At 37.0% G+C, this 21,067-nt stretch overlaps 1 long non-coding RNA gene across 2 annotated transcripts in view; it reads right to left on the minus strand.

Moving 5' to 3' along the window:
• LOC114696772 overlaps positions 1-20,472 on the minus strand; it is a 28,611-nt gene extending 8,139 nt beyond the window's left edge. For both annotated transcript variants that reach the window (XR_005093019.1, XR_003735060.2), the window contains exon 1: positions 20,291-20,472. This is a non-coding gene — a long non-coding RNA (uncharacterized LOC114696772). The remainder of the gene's footprint in view (positions 1-20,290) is intronic.
• Positions 20,473-21,067: the final 595 nt, after the last annotated feature.

Genomic DNA, 21,067 nt, shown 5'->3' on the forward strand with positions numbered 1-21,067 from the left:
TGTCCATCTCAACACACTCTCCATGCTTCCACCTGCTCCTGCATCTTGATGAGGTCATGCCCTTTTCCTTGCAGCTTGCCTCATGTCTAGAGTTTTGCTTAAACCTGTTGCCCAAGCAGTTGTGTTCTTCATCTTCTTCCCTGAAGCTTGCCTTAGTTCCCCGTCTTTCAAATACACATTCTATATACATTTCTATCGCCCACTTCTCAACCCTCTTTAACTTTTCTGGGACCATTTAGCCTTTTTAGAAGCAAAGAGATAGACTGTGTGAAGTGGTCTGAGAGCTAATATCGGTGAATAAGTTTGGAGTGAAAGGACATGCGTTCTCCACAGTCAAGATGACCAAGGAAAGTGACAACATCTGGTGAACAGGTGCCACTAAAACCACCATATATTATGAATGTGTTGTTATTAAACATATTCTGACATTGTAGAAGGACACAAACTCATTGCTCTAGGTTTCTTTACTCCTAAAGAGACTTCAAATAAGAGGATTATCATTTATATGTAGAAGGAATCAGTCTCAGGTTCTTGAGAAAGATATTCTTGGTATGCAAAGCTGGAATAAAATGTGAAAATACTGTCATATCAAAGGGTCAGAGGAAGAATTTGCAAGTTTTTTGAGACAGGAAGTATGGAATATGAAGTAGGAATTCAGCTGACTGTAAAAAAGCTATATCTGGAAGAAGTCAAGGACATTTCCAGAGGTAAAGCCAAGACTCAAGGAGGACTTGGCCTTACTGGCTTTTGAATATTATCTGTCTCCTGCAATGAATTTCTTGCATGCTATCATAGCTCTTCTGTTCTTTTTCTAAGAACAGTGTATTTGATCATTCATTGAGCATAATTTCCGCATTACTGTTGGAATATTTAGACAACCTTCTCCTAACTGTGCTAACAGCAGTAACACAGCCAGATCCCTAATGTCAGACCTTTCTGTAATTATCATTATTAGCAACATCTGGCCAGGACTTTCTCTGGATGAAAGTATCTTATCTGAGATACCTCCCAGACTTTCTAAGAACAGACTTTAGCTTCCAGACTATCTGCTTGAAAAGGCCTGGCAGATGTGCTAACTAAGGTTAACCTTCTTTCTTCCAAATGTTATCTCTGCTCTAGATCAATGAACTCAGAACTAATGGGTTTTTACTTACCAGGTAGATCAAACTGTTACTCAGGTTGCCTAGCCACAAGTGCACTCCCCTGCCCTGCCAGAAAATGGTGGCAGCCAAAATAGCTCAGAGAGATAAAGGGCCACAGGAAAATAAGGTAGTTTTATTTTTACTTGTCACTGATAGACTACTAACACTTTACCTAACCACTTCTAAGAATTTAGTTTGAGTGCATAATTTTCCTTCGAACCAAATTTAGCCCTCAGTTGATTCTGTTCCCTTTAGTCACTTCTCTTTTGGGTTGTAAATGGTAGCTGATAATTACTGCTCTTTGTGGGAATCTTATCAACCCCCACTTTGACACAGAGAGCATTCAAGCTTGGTGACCCTGCTTAGCCAGAGCATTGCTATTGCATGGGTATATAACAGTAAACAGTAAATACTTGAAGAAGACTATATAGGAGTACCAGAAGAATGAAATGGAAGATGGGGAAGAACAAGATGAAGAAGAACTAGATGAGAAAGAAGGAGATGGGAAGAACTAAGGAGATGGAAAAGAACTAGATAGGGAAGAATGCAAGAGAGAACTTAGAAAAATAAAGAGAGGAACTAAGATGGGAGAGGAGCTAAGATGGGAAAGAAATAGATGGATGAGAACCTAGATGAGGCAGAACTAGATGAAGGAATTAAGATAGCACATAGAGGGAACAGAATAAAATTGTAGAGAGAAATCAGGCAAGAAAAGAGCTAGTTAGGAGAGCAGAAAAGAAGCTATGCAGAGAAAGAACTGACTCAGAAGAATAAAGTGAATGGACTAAAGAGTTTCAGGTCATATATTCATTTGATATCTTCAATGATTAGATTACCAGATGGTTGTAGATTCTTCCACAGACCCTGGGAAAAGGCTACCAAGGGGCTGGACCCAAATAGTCTTTGTTGTTTCTCTAGGGTCTGGGCCTTGACAATTAGGTTATGCTTGCTGGTTAACAAGCTTCAGTCACCTGTCTTCCCTTCTTCAACATCTGGATTATAAAGTGCCTCCATGCTTGGCATTTTCAATGTGTCCTGGGGGTTGGGTCAATTGTAGTCTTTATGCATGTAATGCCAACATTTTATCTAATGAGCTATTTGCCCCAACCCCTGATTGATTGATTCTATAAACCACATTGGCCTTGAATTCATAGGAGAGCATAGGGTGGTCTTAACCATGGTAATCATTTAGCCTTAGCACCCTAAGTATTAGGATTGTAGGCTTAAAGCATCAAACTCAGCCTAAGTTGTTTTAAGCAATGATTTGACTAAGAAATCTAAAGGCAGAAGTGACTAAAGCTTCTATAAACAGGCTAAATTTAGATCTAGCGCAGTAAGAGTTAGTAACATATTCTGGTTGAATTCCCCATAATAGGATGGCTGAAAAAATAGCAAAAGGGCTATATATTCACAGCCCAGGGAAAGACTTGAAGGTAGCAGCTTCTTACAGTTTCAAATAAAATATTTAAGGTTTATACCGATGGGCCCGTCTATGAATCAAAGCATCTGATCAGAGATTTCCATATACAGATTCATTCGAGACTCAGTGGCTGTGGTAAGACAGATAGGGATTCTATAGGGGATAAAGAATGCCTGGAGCAAGGTGGAGGCTTAGTTCTTCCAACTTCTTGATTCTGGCAGGGAACGAAAATGAATTTCCTGTTGTGTCTCAGGGTTCAAGGGTTGCTGGGTTTTATGTTTATTTTTGCTACTGCCAATTGTGTCCTTGTAAAACTTGAACATCACAAAAGTTCTGAAGTCCATCAATTAAAATAATTTTGGCCTGGTGATATATTGCTATTGTGAATGTGAATTTACCCAAAAATAAAGTCAGTCTCACAAACTTACCTTTCCTTCTAAGTATACCATTTTTTAATAAGGTAACTGAGGAATATTTTAAACTTAAATTCTGTCTGCTACTAACTACTTGAATGTGAGTGAATTATTACATGACCTTTCCCTATTTTTGGCTTTGTTTTCGTGTTTGTTTTTGAGATGAGATCTGACAAAGTCCAGGCTGGCCAGGAACTCACTGTGCAACTGAGGATGACCTTGAACTTCTTAGCATCCTTTCCACCTCTGAACTGCTGGGAATACAGGCATATGCCTTTGTGACTATCTTATTATATTTCTAAAATAGAACCTAACATATCTCTCTGGTCCAGTGCCAGGAGAGTTAAAAGCATAATCATTTTAATGTGTCTGGCACTGCCCAGGCCCATGAAAGATATCCATTCAAAGCCACTATGTTTCCTACTTTCCATTGTCTGTCTCAAAGGATAAAGCTCTTTTGTCTGGAGTCTCAAAAACTTCATCATCATAATTACCTATTCACTTATCACTTTCTTTAGTGAGATAAACAGAATTTGTTACCTGACCCCCAGCACCTGCCATACTCTCTCTTAAGCTTTTCCCTGCTCTTTAGACCTTTCTAAAGTTCTCCACTCTGTACCTCATGGCCTTAGACATCCAAAGTACTGTTATAGATTATAATTCATATTCTCTGAGGACGAACATGCAGCAATTAATGGTTTAACTGGGGTCATATAGGCTTTCACTGAGCGTGACCTGGTTCTTTCTATACAGTTCTGTGTAATTTGTGTGAATCTCCGTATATCTGAGTTTGCCTCTAATATACTAGAAAGAAAATGCATCAATTGCATTGGCTATGGTCAAATTTAAAAGAGATATTGTAGATTTCAGGTAGTTACTAATCCATGAGAAATGCAGTAATTGCTACTGCTGTACTGACATTCTATATCCTTTAACTGTTTTTATATGGACAATCAACCAAAAGGGTTATAAACATTGCTTCTTTTCTTTTCTTTCTTTGTTTCTTCTCCCCCCATCTCTCTCCCTCCCTTACACATCTCCTTGCAAAATCCTCTGAGAATTTTTGTCTATAAAAAAGGACTATAAAGATTTGATAAATTCTCCTAAAATATTTCTTAAATTAGATGATTGTGAATAAAATGGATAAAAGGAACCTCGTTGATGCTTTTCAAAGAACAAATCATTCTGCTTGAAATGCAGGAAAACAGAAATTTAATAAAATACTGTAATGCATGCTCAGCATTAATTCTTAAGTTCATTAAGTTGATAGTTTCAGAGGGCTGATTTCCAAACCAATGACCCCAATCCTTGTTCTGGTTCAGAACAATTTGAGAAATAAAAGAGGAATGGGTTGAAAAAAATCTATCCATCACTTTCATAACTGGAGATTGGAGGACATGAGCTCAAGCAATATTACATAACTGGCTGTATTTATAAGAACATTTAAATGATGCTGACAAACTTTCTCCTGAAATATAAGTTATACCGGAGGAGAACAGGATTCATCTTGAAGACAGATACCAGTACGAGGTCATGGAAAGCAGAATCCTTACTCTCCTGATGCTGCTGTCTTTCTTTGCCTTCCTAGCAAAAGTGTAGTCTCTGGGAATATAGCTGCTCCCAAGAGGGAGGCAAAAGCAACATCATACACTCTAAGATTATTCTTACAAACTCCCACTGGGTCATATGGCTGGGTGAGGAAAATTGGGTGGGAGAGAGGCTAAAGCATGTTTAAGGAAATCTTCCCCTTATTACAAATTCACTCATAAGAGGACCACAATACATCTTCTCCTTTACCATAACTGCCCAAAGAGATGCACAAACACATCACCTTTTCCAGAAAGACACATATGGCTGGTACAATTCTCAGATCTGGTTAACATACACAAAATAGCTTTATTTTTTAAAAAAGGGATTTCTCAAGAGCCTTAAATTAAAAGGATGTCATGGTAAATTGTCCTTATTTTAATTTTCTTCATTTAAATTTTTATAATTAATTTTATTTTTGATTAGATATGTCTCTTTTCTTTTTATTCACTGTAATGGTTTCTGTTCATGATTTTACAGGCTTTGTGATAATTTTAATGATTGAAATTTTCTTTTTATTTCTCTTAAATAAGAGAGTGTGTGTTCTGGATTTGTTATATGCATTATATTAAAGACTAGATGCAGATGATGCAGATATGGAAATGACTGTGAATTCAGGACAACTAAAGAAACTAAAGAATAAGTGCAGGAGATATTTCAGTGTGGAGAATATTATTATATTTCCTCCCCTGGAATACTAACCAGGACAGTCAAACACATATGACAGTTGCTGACATTCTTTTATGGATGCATTTTTTCCCCAGGAATAAACTAATGCCAAAGCAACGGGAACAGATTTAGAAGACTTGGGTCATGCAGCCAGGGCCACCTCTGCTATCAGATTCTGATGTTTTGCTCTGTGATTTTATGTGAAAGTGCTATAAAACTGATGAGCATTCTTGGGAAAGATCCACTGTCAGGTGGTGGCAGATGTTACAGCAGCTGCACTCATGCTTTCAAGTGCGTTCTCTGCAATCCAGCCTGATGCCGTGCAGAGCAGCCTGTGGAGGGTACCACAGCCGAGGCTGCAGAGGCCTTCCAGGGATAGAGGCTGCTGAAGAGTCTAAATGGCTACAAAAGACTGTAAAGCTGGGCTGATGAAAATCCAATCACAATCCCCTCTCTACTCGTATGCCAGGTGGGAAGGAAAAGGACAGAAGGAGAGATGCCAGCTGCTGCTCTTGGGGTTAGAATGAATTTGATTCTGCAATGAATAATTTCAGCACTATTTTTCTCCAAAATCTCATCAGCTTCCTGTACCTGCTCATTCACAGGCAAAACTCTAAAGTCAACATTCATCCAATCAACTAATATTTATTGAGCTTCTGCTGTAACCAGGATTGTGAAGTTCTAGGGGCTCAGCAATAAATAGGAAAACACTTTTCCCTTCAAGGAGCTTAATGCTACCGATAAGAAAAATAACACACAGAGGTAAAAGACCCTGTTTCATCATTGGGGCTAATATATGGTAAACAATGAGTGCTCAAACATCAAAACTGCTTCTCATATTGGAAGAACAGGGAGATATATCTATCTTCAAAGACTGATTGAACTTGTTTTCTAAGAAAAATGGAAACTAAGAGAGTTTAAATACCAAGAAAGGACTGTATCTTTTATAGGCAGGTAAATACTGGAATCAAACACTTCTCCCAGTTTATCTGGAAATAACTTATCCCAACAATTCACTGTTAACATACAGTTCGTTTGATGTATAAAGTCTAAAGATCAGTACTAAAGATCAGGTGTTGGTCTCCCAATAAAGATAAGCGTGAGAATATATTAACGGTTGAAGTTGGCCGTTTGAAGCTCCATAGCTCTTTAGTTACTTATGAGCATTCTACTTACGGCCAGTCACTATTGCTCAACCACTCATTTAGAGAGCATTCTCTGATTGCATTACTTAAGGTCTGTCCTTTCCGTGAGTGAGAGGATCATGGCTTATTGCTGTTATTATGAGACAGAATATAATGGCTGTATCATCTTAACTTCAAGACAAGTGCAAATCTAAGGGGAAAAAAAACAACTGATTTCACAGGTAGCCATCTTTATCCTTTCTCTTTACCTCTCTCCAAATTGTCCTTTTGAATTTCCCACATCATCACAGTCAGGGCTGGTTCATGGGCTTTCCCACAGCAGTCTCACTGCTCCAGACTTGGGTGGGGCTCATACAGCCTTAAATTTTTAACATTATCTTTGGGTCTGTGTTGAGTGGGACAGCCGAACATCAGTTTAGGAAACCTGAGCCTCTTCTGAAATTCGACCCTCCTTCCTACTGCATCTAGACTTCTCAGAATGGTTTCTCAGCTACCCACTTCCAGAGGCTGCTCACTAACCATTGCAACCAATCACCCTCTTTAGAGACTTAGGCTGAGGTATCAATAAGGCTAAACTTAGGGCCCACACTCTAGGCACAAGTGGGACCTTGGTAGCAGTGAAGATCTGTCACATTTTGGAGGTTTCTTTGCACCTGAGGAGATGTCAAACAACTGACATATATCCCAGCAAGAGATAGAACACATAGATACAGGTAAATAGCCCTGTTTTGCTTTATGAATGAAGGATGCTGCATTTTAGTTTGGTTGATGTTTACCACTAATTATCTAGATGTAGACAGCTCTACAGAGAGCTAAGTTAGAGATTGTCTCTAGGAGCAAGTTGGTGATTGTGAATTTGATAGAATCCAGACTCTCTCTGTTGGCTCCTGCACTGAGATGGAATGATAGCATGATTGCCTTTATTCCTCCTGATCTCCCTTGGTTTGGAAATTTTATTCTGACTTTCAGTGCTGTTGTATAGAATACAGCCTGCTAGGAATATTTTCAGTGAGAGCTACAGTTTGAGAGAAATAATAAAGATCAAATGAAAAGCAGGATTTAGTAGCATGATACAGCATGGAGGGAAAACAGAGTCTGTCTCTGAGTCCTGACCAAGAGAGATGTACAACAGAAAACCATTCTTCTGAAATGCAAGTTCTAAATTACAGTGTATAAAGGGAATTATGATCTTCTTTTAGCCATCTAATCTCTCTTGTATTTATTGCATATGTGGTACTGTTTTACACATTCACCACATTATTCTATACCATGACACAGCAATTAACACACTTGAATTAAAAAATAGTTTTGAAAAACAATTTATAGATTTTAATTACTTTTTAAGCACTTTGTCTTTTGCAAATTATGTTTCTAAGATGCTTGTGGGATATTTTAGAGATGGGATTAAAAAGATGGTTCATGAGATAAAGACACCATTAGAAACAAAGCTATAAGTAATGATTAATTACAATTGTTATAAGCAAGTCAGCTGCTAGGATTACAGCGGAAATCTGAAAGTGTTTTATCAGTAGGTTGATTGTGAGTGAAGAAACTACAATGGAGGCAATGTGATGAGATGTCTTCAGATGTGAAACTCAGAAGCAGGAGTGGGTTAGTCCCTATAAATAGAATAAGTGAATCATTAAAAACAGTGTATAGATGGACTCTAGATATACGAAGAGAAAATTTTAATTTATGTCACTGAGGTAAACTTTTTAGTAAAAGGATGGATTAATTAATTTGGTCTTTCATGACATGAAAAGTAGATCTTAGGTCTTACATTAAAATAGTTGTATTGAGTCAAATACCCATTGAATTTCTTTCCACTTATAAAAATTTTATATTGCCAATATTTATATTGGAATATAAATCGCCAACTATTTCCACCATTTTCACAGCAATGCCTTATTTACAGTTTATAAATAATAAACTTAACAAGTTCATCAGCTGACCAGCTTAAGAAAATCATAAACACTTCTTTCTTTTCATTTTTCTCCTTTATTTTCTTTTTTTAAACAACTCCCAGTAGGTTTCAAGGACATTGTAAACACTGGGGAAGCCTTTAATAAAGTCACAAAATTGTATGTTGTCATCAATACAGATGTACTCTGCTCTTGAGAGCAACGCAGATGGAAAACTGCAGAGTCAGCATACAGTATGTGCTTCCAGGGTTAAATCTCTAGGGAACACATTGCCAAGGTTAGCTCAGGTTGCAGTGCTGCTGCCAAATTCAAGAGATTGTCTTTGTTCCTTCAGAATTATTTCACTGGCTCCCTGAGCTTTCTTAAAATTGAGTGATAAGTACTGTCCATGTTATGGTATAAACAATGTCATGTTGTGACTTACAATCTTTAAGATCTCAAGAACCATTTTTAAGTAGCTATTAGAAGCCAGGCTCAGCAAAGAAATATGAATAGAAGAATGACTGACATTGGCCTCTGGACAGGATTATGATGATGGCATGGATTCAAAAAAAAGAAAAAAAGAAAAGAATAAAAAGTACAGGAAACTATAATCATTAGAATAGAACAGAAGTAACTAAGATGATGCTGAGAAGACAGAAGGTAGGGGAAGCAGGTTCTCCTATCTGTTAGAAGAGCAGAGATCGCAGGAGGAAACTTAAAAATTATGAAGCCAATATAAGTAAAAATATAAAAATCACTATTTGCTACAAGACAGTGAAAGCAGTTTTTATTGGGATTATAAAATAGAAAGATATTAGGCCTCAGTAAAACTATGGAAAATATATTTATATTTTACACATATATACATAAGTATATATTTATACACTGATAAATATATATATATATGATACATAAAATATTAAGTTATATTAGGAAATATTTTTGAGAAAGTTGTGATTTAAATGAAATCTCTTTGAAGATAAAATTCTAGTCAATCCTGTGAAAACTTCTGAGTGCCCACTGTGTTTTCATTATTGCTTTGGCATGAAGGGAATGATGGAGGGAACACAGATGTGACTGGTCCATAACATCATGCAGAGAAACGATGTATATTTAGAAACAGATGAAATTGTCTTGTATCTTTGGGAATCTGTAGATACTCATTTCAATGTCACTTATTTGAAATAATCCGACTTATAGGACACGTTTTACTTTCTCATGACTAGCTATATTAGCTTGTAAAAGATAATTTGAAAACTCATTTACCTTTCCTACAGTGCCATAGACTTTGCTGAGTAAATCCACTTAGTGAATGAACTGACAGAGTTTAAAGAGTGGGAAATGTTTCTTAATTTACAGTGTCTCAAGATGAAGTGGGTCACTATCCACTTCCCTTAAGCACCGATGAACTGACAAAATGACCTTAAGTGGCTTATTCTCATAAAAACCAAGATCATCAACCAAAGTTAATTCTGCTTTACATTTTTCTCCTCTACCCAAATATTATTTTTTATTAAAATTACCTTTAGGCTTTCCCTGTTAGTAAAGTATAAACTATAAATCATATTTTCCATTTGAGATACTTCTTATCCCCCAGGAAAAAATCAATACATCAAAATTAAATTTCAAAATTGCATTAACACATCTTTGAGGCCAGATATTCTAATAGTCTCTGGATAGAAACTAAATTATAGAGTTAGTTATTTTATGTGGCCAATATAATTATTTTTAATACCTTTTACTTTATAGGATACAACAACAAACAAGATTAAATCTGATATAAAGATTTACCTAGAAAATAAAAGCATGTTTCCCCATTTTACTGTAACATCACTGAACTTAATTTTTACATCAATATTACCATTAGCTTTCAGAATCTGGATTAAAGTAAAGGTTTTAAGATTCACTTCTTTTAAAATACCTAAATTATAAACAAAAATTCATTCAATTTCAGCAATTGACCTCTCTTTCAGAGATATTAAAGTATTATTTAATCTAATTGGAAAGCTGGAAAAAAATAGAAATCAATGAATAAAATTATATTTTTAAAGAAAATTAGAGCTATAATAGTGAAACAGTGGTTATCAATTTCATCTCATATTAATTATCTTCACAAGCTGTTCTTTTTTGCCATACTGTATTTCCTTTTATATATTTTCTTCATTGTTTGGCAGTTAATCCTTTGAGACATTTCGATACTTTTGTTTCCTATTTGTTCTACAAAGTCAGGAATTGACATTTGATGTATCCCTAGGTGCATATCTGTGTGGTTATGGGGTCTCAAAGAAGGATGGTAGATGTATGTTAGGGGTAGAGATACAGTCATGGCCTCATTGTCAGGACCAAACAACTTTTTTGGACCTTAATATAAAAAAATCATCATGATCTTGACCCAGCTAAAGTGTTTTGACAGGATAGACTATTATGCCATAATGAAGCTAGAGACAACTTTTTTCTTTATTAATATATGTCAGAGACTACACAGTAAATGATTAATGTCTGTTCACCTTTATTAATTCAAATGCTTCCTTTACACTTACCAGAATCAAGTAGAGATTATGCTTGCCAATCTACCAACTCAGTAGCTTTGTCCATGTAATTAACTTTTGCACATTAGAATCTGAACATTGAGAGTATGTCACACAAGCTTACAAATAAGCAAATACTCATTACTTCCTTTTTTTTCTCTTTACTGCTGGCTGTTCTGTGGAGGCACTAAGAGTGAATTAATTCTAACCAAGAATGGAAAAACCTTCACTTCAAATGATGGTGAATAACAAAACAATCCAGGCACAATGGTTCACACCTAAAACCCCAGCACCCAGAAGGCTAAGGCATGAGGATCATCATGGATTTGGGGTCATCTTGGGATACACACTGAGTTACAGACTACCCTGAGCAACAGAATAAGATTTTTTTTAACCTATTGCAGCACGCTTGTCATCTCAGAATAACATTATTACAGAGAAAGTATTACTATCCTGACTTTATAAGTGAGGAAGTAGAAGCTTACAGACACTAAGGAATGTTCCTCAAATCACGTAGTTAATAGCATGGTATATTTATAGGGATCTAGGGGCCATCTCATTAATACTTGACAATACATTATTTTTATAGTGCATCACCACCAAGCAATTTTGAAGATCTTTCTTTCTGAAATATGAGGACTGAGGCTGGTGAAAGTCCCAAGTCACTGGCAATGGTGGAGTTCACACTTTATTTTGCTATGAGGCAACAACAAGCATTTGTTTCTCTTTCTTCTACCCCTAAACACGAGCAAGTTAAATTTTTAGAAGAGACCATGACAAATAACTGAATGTGAGCTGGATCAATAAAGCAGGCTGCTATAAAGCAGCTCCAGGCTTCAGAATTTTGGCTACACTATCAACATCGAATGTCAGGCTTTTATTTGAGGGATGAAAGTCAGAATGATATCTAGAAAGTAATTTTCTTTTTTTATATTTCAGAGGTTGAATTTGGTCAGTTTTCAAATTGTTCAATATGAAAAACAAAATGAGAGTATTCATATTTCTGATAACACGCTTACTTATTATAATTCTGAGAACGTCTCAAAGGGAAACCTACTTAGCAAAAATCACATATTTACATATTATGGGAATATCAACATTGATTATATCCTACTTAGTCTCTCTACCTGCCAGCCCGCCTCTCCTTTTCCTGCCCAGCTATTGGCTTTTTCAGCTTTTTATTAGAGCAATCAGGTGCCTTAGGCAGCTAAGGTGAAACAAATGTAAAGCATTTTTACTTAGTCAAACAAATATAACACAAACAAATGTAATGCATCTTTACATCATTAACAAAGGCAGCAGAAAAAAATGTAACACACTTTCACATAGTTAAAGTAGTATTCTGCAGCATAAACAAATATAACACATCTTTACACAGTTAAAATAATATTCTACAATACTACATAGAAAACACCTAAAAACCTCAACTACAGTGTGACATTATGTATTCAGACCATAGGAGCTTGAGAAAGGAAATGATAGCATTTGTTAAAAGAATGGAAGGACCAAGTTGCAAGAGCTCACATTTGCTAAGAATGGCTTTATTTGCCCTCAAAATTATAATAAATGTAAATGACTAAACATATTGAATTGTAAACCTCTAAAACTTCATTATGATTCTCACATTGTTGAGCAAAAGCAAGTGACAAAGGAGTAAAATTCACTGGAAAGCATTGGAAATAGGTATAGCACCCTTTTCCTACCATCTGGTCTTCATGGAATTCAGCTTCTTCTAGCTGAGAAACTTTCCTTGCAGGTAAAATTCAGCTAAAGTCTTGAAAAAAATGAAGATACTAGGCAATAGCTGTTTTCTATAGTTTAGACAATAGGGATCATGAGGGATGAAACCACCAGGTGGAAGACTGAGGGGGGATTCAAAGAAGCTAGTGCCAGAAGAAGAATCACTGAACATCAACAGAAAGTAGGACTTTGTACTCAATGTGACCCCGGAACTTCTGGAGTACTATCTATGAACTACTCTTACCCCAAATGAGGAATCTGTAAATAAAGCCAATTTATAGTTATAGGGAATAGAATGGATAACAATAGGTGATGAGAGCCAAGTTGAGTGACACTAGAAGAAAAAGAATTCAAAGATCACACTCTGACATGTTCTATAAGGTAACTACCTCAGTGCAATAAGGAGAAAATAAATAAATTGAGGCCCAGAGTAAGAATATGATCGTTTTCACTAGCTCTAAGAAATTCTGAGGCATCACTGTAAGATAAAATCTTTTGGTCTTGTTTCAGATGCTCACTAGAGTGACCATAAATAAAATAAATAGGGAACTTTGATGTAGTATGACATTGAAGAATGACTTCAGTTACTTATTATAACAATACCATAATTAAAGTTCTAAGTCCATCTATTAGTTACTCTTCTATTGCTGTGATAAAGGACCATAACCAATGCAACTTACATATAAAGAGTTTATTTGTGCTTACAGTTCCAAAGGGACATGAGTCCATGACAGGGAATCCAGGCAGCATGAGGCAGGCATAGCAACAGGAATAGCTGAGAGCTCATATGGCAAATCTCAAGCTCTCAAGTTATTTTGTGATGCCTGAGTTTTCTTGTAGTGTGTACAGCCAAGTTGAGGATCGCATGTGACTACTTATGAGACTGACATCTCAGCTCACATCCACGCATTATTGTCCTAATAACTGTGAAAAATAAGCCCAAACTCAACAAATATTGTTCTGTGTCAAAATAGGGTTTCCACGGTGAAGTATATATAACCAACAATAAGAACTAAGACATTGAATAACACTAAATTTCATGCCTGTGTTAGACTATTAGAATGTAATACTCTGGACATCACTCCTCTGTCAGATGTGGGGTTGGTGAAGACCTTTTCCCATTCTGTAGGCTGTTGCTTTGCCTTGACCGTATTTTTTTGCTCTACAAAAGCTTCTCAGTTTCAAGAGGTCCCATTGATTGATTGTTTTTCTCAGTGTCTGAGAGAAATTTAGGAAGTGATCTCAGGTGCCAGTGCATTCAAGAATACTTCCTATTTTCTCTTCTATCAGGTTCAGAGTAACTGGAATTATGTTGAAGCCTTTGATCCACTTGGACTTAAGTTTTGTGCACAGTAACAGATATGGATCTATTTGCAGCCAGAATATATAACGAAATTAGAAATCAAAATGTCCAACAGTCCAATTAAGAAATGGGCTATAGAACTAAACAGAGAATTCTATACAGAGGAAACTCAAATGGCTAAAAGACATTTAAGGAATTGCTCAACATCCCTAATTATCAGGGAAATGCAAATCAAAACAACTCTGAGATACCACCTTACACCTGCCAGAATGGCTAAGATCACAAACACTGAAAACAGCTTATGCTGGAGAGCATGTGGAGCTAGGGGAACTCTCCTCCACTGCTGGTGGGAATGCAAGCTTGTACAACCACTTTGGAAATCATTATGGTCCTTTCTTAAAAAAATGGGAATCAATGTCCCCCAAGATAGAGCTATACCACTCTTGGGCATATACCTAAGGAATGCTCAATCATACCACAAGGGCACTTGCTCAGCTATGTTCATATCAGCATTGTTTGTAGTAGCCAAAACCTGGAAACAACCTAGATGCCCTTCAACTGAAGAATGGGTAAATAAAATGTGGTAAATATACACAATGGAATACTACTCAGCAGAGAAAAACAATGACATCATGAGTTTTGCAGGCAAATGGATAGATCTAGAAAAAAATCATTCTGAGTGAGGTAACCCAGACTCAGAAAGACAAACATGGTATGTACTCACTCATAGGAGGATACTAGATGTAAAACAAAGATGACTAGACTGCTACTCACAACTCCAGGGAGACTACCTAGAAAACAGAACCCCAAGAAAGACACATGGATTACTCAATGACAGAGAAATGAATGAGATCTACATGAACAACATGGACATGAGTGGGAGTAAGAAAGGGCAAGGGTCAAGGAAAAGAGAGCTTAGGGGAGTGGGAGATCCCAGCTGGATCAAGAACAGAGAGGGAGAACAAGGAATAAAAGACCATGATAAATGAAGACCACATGAGAATAGGAAGAAGCAAAATGCTAGAGAGGTCCACAGAAATCCACAAAGATACCCCCACAATAGACTACTGGCAATGGTCGAAAGACAGCCGGAACTGACTTACTCTGGTGACAGGCTGGCCAAACACCCTCACTGTCGTGCTAGAAACCTCATCCAATGACTGAGGGAACTGGATGCAGAGAACCACTGCCAGGCCCCAGGTGGAGCTCCAGGAGTCCAATTGGTGAGAAAGAAGAGGGTTTGTATGAGAGAGAATTGTTGAGACCAAGGTTGGAAAAAGCACAGGGACAAATATCCAAACAAAAGGAAATACATGAACTATGAACCAATCGCTGAGGAGCCCTCAACTGGATCAGGCCCTCTGGATAAGTAAGACAGTTGATTAGCTTGATCTGCTTGCGAGGCATCTAGACAGTGGGACCGGGTCCTGTCCTCAGTGCATGAACTGGCTGTTTGGAGCCTGGAAGGAGGGGACTGGACCTGCCTGGACTGAATCTACCAGGTTGAACTCAATCCTCAGGGGAGTCTTTGCCCTGGAGGAGATGAGAATGGGGGGTGGGCTAGGGGGAAGGGGTGCGGAAGGGGGAGAACAAGGGCATCCGTGGCTGTAAAATTAAATTTAATAAATAAATTTAAAAAAAAGAATGTAATACTCAATCAAAAAAAACTGTGTATGGTGCACAAGTTTTTTTGTCATCAGGTATTTTTCTAAGCTCCAATAACAATTGTTTATAATTTTTTGTATGAGAAAAACTCATACAAAATTTCCCATTGTACTCCATGAATTTGAATTTAAATGAACCAACACTGAACAGAACTAAGATGTTCAAAATGATAGTGTTGAAATTGAGGGAAGAAAAAAATGACACATGCAAAAAAGAAAATGTCTGCTGTAGTACAGAGATTGTCCGTGAACCAAATTTTGTATCACAGTATTCTGCATCTTTATAAGCGAATGTCAACATGTTTGATTTATAATAACTATGCCATATGAAAAAGATAACACAACCCTTGTAAGGTTGATGTTTTTATCTTTTTATTATTATATTGTTTTATATTCAATGACCAATTGATCATATTTATTGATCTTATTGTGCCTTTTTAAAAAATTAATTCTTCAACCGGGCAATGGTGCGCACATGCCTTTAATCCCAGCACTCGGGAGGCAGAGCCAGGCAGATCTCTGTGAGTTCGAGGCCAGCCTGGGTTACCAAGTGAGCTCCAGGAAAGGCGCAAAGCTACACAGAGAAACCCTGTCTCGAAAAAACCAAAAAAAAAAAAAAAATTAATTCTTCTATATTCCATTATACTGCACACAGTAGGTCAAGTGGTCTTGACACCCTGAAGTAAACTTGAATTCTCAACCAGCAATAGACTATGCATCAAATATTCAATTTGGCAATGGGTCTACATTCTTACAGGACATGGTCTTGGGGAAATGATTACACAGAAACAGACATAAAATGACAACTTCCTGGATGGCATTGCCACATTTTTGGGTAGCTCCTTGAACATACATATTTGCTCACCATGCCTGATATTGAGATGTATACCTTGGAAAATGTCAAACAACTTCATGCTTCATGTACCTAATACCATTTTCATTGGCATGTGCTGAGTCCACTCTAGGAGTTTCTCCATGTCTTATACAGAGATCACATTATATTTTACTGAGCAGTTATAATTGCAGGATGACTTCTCCTTTTTCTTTGTCCTATTAACTTGCTTTATGTTTTAAAAGTATGTTTTATTTGGAAAACACTATGTAGTTACAACTTTTGCTTTCTACTAGCTTTGCTGCTCTTGTAATTAAATTTTCTACCACAATACTTAAGTCCATTTCACTTATACATGAAATACCAAATGGACTATTTCTAGCTCTCTGGATTCAGTGGGACCTGTTATACATGTTCAGCACTGTAACTCTGTACCAGTTCTTCTGCAAAGCTGTTATCCCTGACCAATCATGGATTCTTTGCATGTTGAAACCACCATAGCTACTGCTATGATTCTAATTTGAATCTAATTTGGCTCAGACCAAAGAGCAGCTTAAGGGATGAGATGATGGAGGGTTCCAAGAATCAAGGCATGTCTGTGTAAACAATGTGACCTGAATCATGTAAGAAGTAGTAGGCAAGACCTCACGTTTAATTAGACGAATTCAGCTTTGTAGTGAATAAAAGGTTTCCTACCCCCATTCCTTGGAGGTCTGTGAGCAAACCTGTCTAAACTTAAGCCTGCATTTCGATGAAAACTCGGGCAGCCCATGTGAATTTCAGCACTCTGCAGGCAGTTGACACTTTGAGAGACTCAATGACATGAAAATAGGCAACAAGTTCTGTTTCCAGAAATTGCAGTACCGTTCTTCCTTAGTGTAGGCTCCTCTGCTTCTTCCACAAGAACAGATTGAGGTCTGTCCTATTGAGTAGGTGGTCTTCTATCAACAATACGCTGCAGCAAGCCCATAATCATGTCCTGAAAAGCCCCACCTAGAACATTTGGCTCTAGTGAATGAATTAGCCCACAGGTAGGAATACCAGTGGAAGAATGTAGACCTTCTCTAAACACACACACACACACACACACACACACACACACACACACACACACACATCCTACAACTTCCCAAGTTCTTCTGGTTTTTATGATATCCTGAAGGTGTAATAGATGCAGTGGCAGCAGCCTCAGAATGGCAAATCTCATTTTATTTTCTATTTCTCTAGTTACAGCCACACTCCAGACATGCTCTCCTCTTCCTGCTTTTCAGTTTTATTCAGCTTGCATTGATTTCATCTTTTAGTAAGTCAGGCTATTTTTCACTTTAATTTTTGTTGCTAACTTCACCATAACACAAGAACACTTTCTTTACCAGTGGTTTTACTGGGAGACCAAATATCAATCAAATATCAAACATGCTAGGTTAAACTGAGTTGATACAAATGATGATTTTGATTCCAGAATAAATCTGGTTAAGCATTGCCTTATTGTAGAATTGCCAATGCCTGCACTTGATGAGACAAATGTTTGATGGGTTTGCAAATTTGACTTTGAAGATTAATCGGGTACTTTGTGGAAGACTAATAAATATGTAAAAAGAAAATAAGAAGTTAACTCTGAAAGTAAAGACTCCACCATTTTAGCCGGGATAAATCTGTCTTCATCAGTGGCAATCACTGAGATTAATATTAATTATAATCAATACACTGAAGACAGATTACTTCTGTCCATTTATTTCCCTCTGTCATTTATTCAAATAGCATCACAGATCTGAAAAGGGAAAACTACTCCCTGTAAGAAAATTGTTCACCCATGTGAGGTAAATTAACTCTTCCAGACACAAGGGTATCATTTGGTAAATGGTGTCTCTTTGTGCTTGAATTGATAACCTCGTGTCCTTTAAATGCTCAGTCATTTCCATGGTATTGAACATGGGTAGTAACATCTCTCTCCACTTTCTTCCTAAATAGAATTTCATCTTTTAAAAAAGTATTTCTGTTTTTAATTATCCTAAGCATGTGTGTGTGTTGTGTGTGTGTGTGTGTGTGTGTGTGTGTGTGTGTGTATGAGTGTGTGAATGTATGTGTGTTTTGTGTTACTAGAGTTTGGACCTGGGGCCTCACACATGCCAAGCTCCATCACCTGAGCTATGTCTTCAAATCTGAACCTCAGTTTTAAAATAAAACTGAAACAAGGATATTTATTTCATGTAATAATTGGAGCACAAAAAATGTTAGGAATTTTTTAATATTTAAAATTTAGCAGGTAAACATCTAAAAGAAAAAAAAAACTAAAACTAGCAAAACACTTAATACACATTCTCAAAACATGAAACAAATGTGATTTTATGTATTTATTTCTAATGCATATCAGATATACATATTGTGAATCTGATATTGTAATAATGAAAGAAGCTCATGACAAGTTATGATGGATACTCAAGTCCTTTTCACAGAGCTGGACTAATATATTTCAAATTGATAACAACATAGACTCTCTCCCTTGTACTACATAGGTCCTTTAAAAACAGTAATAACCCTTTACTGGTTCTATTATTAGAAATATTTTCTTGTACTATATTTTCTCTTAGAATCAAACAAAAATTGTTAGCATGACTCACTAGACCCTGGGTGACCTTTTTTTCTACTTAACATTCATGTCTAACACCTGGTTGCATCAACTCCCCATTCAAAGTGCATTGTGGTGGTTTGAATAGGATGTCCCCTATAGGCTCATGGATTTGAATACCTGGTCATTAGGGAGTGGCACTGTTTGAAGGGATTAGCAGGTATAACCTTGGTGGAGGAAGTGTATCACTGATGAGGAACTTTGGTATTTCAAATGTTCAAGCCAGGTCCAGTGTTTATATATTCCTGCTGCCTTTGGATCCAGATGTAGATGTCAGTTACCATCTCTACCTGAGTGCTACCATGTTCCCTGCTAACAGGATAATGAACTAAACCTCTGAAAGCAAGCTTCAATTAAATGCTTTTATTCTGTAGAAGCTTCCATTGTCCTGGTATCTCCTCACAGCAATAAAACTCTGACAAAGACATGCATATAATTCATTTTTATATAATATACAAGTATCTCATTTAGTATCTCTTGTGCTGAACACTGGAATGCCTGGTTAGCAAAAGTTGGTACTGAAAATTTTGTGTTTAGCAAGTGCTTTAAAATACATGCAATAAGCTGGGCGGTGGTGGCACACGCCTTTAATCCCAGCACTTGGGAGGCAAAGTCAGGCGGATCTCTGTAAATTCGAGGCCAGCCTGGGCTACCAAGTGAGTTCCAGGAAATGTGCAAAGCTACACAGAGAAACCCTGTCTCAAAAAACCAAAAAAAAAAAAAAAAAATACATTCAATGTAGTTCTATTTTTGTAACTGTAATTCTTAGATTTCATCAAGCACATCGGATGTTCATCTTTCATTCATTTTTATATTTGGGCTCTATGAAGGCTGCTGCCTCTGCCTAGAAAAAAACACAGCACTCTCATTTTTCCAAAATGTTCTGTCCATTTTATCTAGCTGAGTACTATGGATCCTATATTACTCAACTTAAATTGTATATCTTCAGGAAAGAAAACAAACTTCAGAAATCTCCCAAACTTTGCTTACATATACAATGTATCTGAGCACAATTACTCTGTACTCTTAAGACTTATTAAACTAGAACCTCCAGAAATGGATAATATCCACAATACTCAGAACTTTATCTTGTAGTTTATACCAACATCCAGAAAATTATGTGGAATATTGTGGCCATTATACACAAAAATATTGGAGTGAATATTACATATTTTAAACATGTCATATTTATATTGGACATGGTCTGTAATAGACATCTGAGATCTTTATAATTATACACATTTTATATAAGATAGCAGTTTATTCCAAGAAAGCTAAATCTAGTACAGAATTCACTGTGCAGCTCAGGCTTACCTCAAATTTGTTATCTTTCAACTTCAGCATCTGCCTCTGGGCTTATTCATGTTAGGGTCCTGGAGGAGTCCCACAAAAGACCATCATCCACATATGCAATCAGCAAGATCATTTTTGTATTCCAGCATGCTGAGATCGACCATCCTATACAAAGGCAAAACTGTGATGACCTTGAGAGGAGTTCCCCAGGTTTCTTTTAAGCATAGCTAAGGGGCATTCCCAGAGCAGTTAGGTCATTTTAGATGTGATTGGCTTAAGCAAGCAGCAATCATATTAGTGTGTTCTAATTGGCCAGGGCTAGTAAGGGCTGGCTAAGGCTTCAGTTTTTCCATTTTGGGGCAGGCCTGGACAAGTCTCAGGCTCAGTCCTTATTTGGCTATTTGTGGCTCAGACCTGGCCTGGCCCGTTATTGCATGTACCAGGCCCTGTACTTGTCCTTGCTGTCAGGGGTGTAGGAGATTGATTATCCTTTGTTTGTGGCTCCCTCAGAAACTGCTTGCTCAGTCTTGGGAAACTGGAACTAAGACCTGATCTCTAACAGAAAACTGAGCAGTCTGTTATGATTTTTGCCCAGCCCTCTCAATACACATGTATCACCATGCTCTTTTTTGTTGTTGTTGAAAATATGGTTAAGTGATGAAAAATGTCACCAAGGTTCTAAGAATAAAGAATAATAAGTTATTATATGTGGTGGCATTTATGAGGTTATTTTACTTTCCTAGGCACTTATCTTCTCTTTGAAGGCTTTCAGTGATGAAGAGAACATACAGTTTTGGA

Source organism: Peromyscus leucopus, chromosome 15 (assembly GCF_004664715.2).
Source record: "Peromyscus leucopus breed LL Stock chromosome 15, UCI_PerLeu_2.1, whole genome shotgun sequence".
NCBI classification, from domain to species: Eukaryota; Metazoa; Chordata; class Mammalia; order Rodentia; family Cricetidae; genus Peromyscus; species Peromyscus leucopus.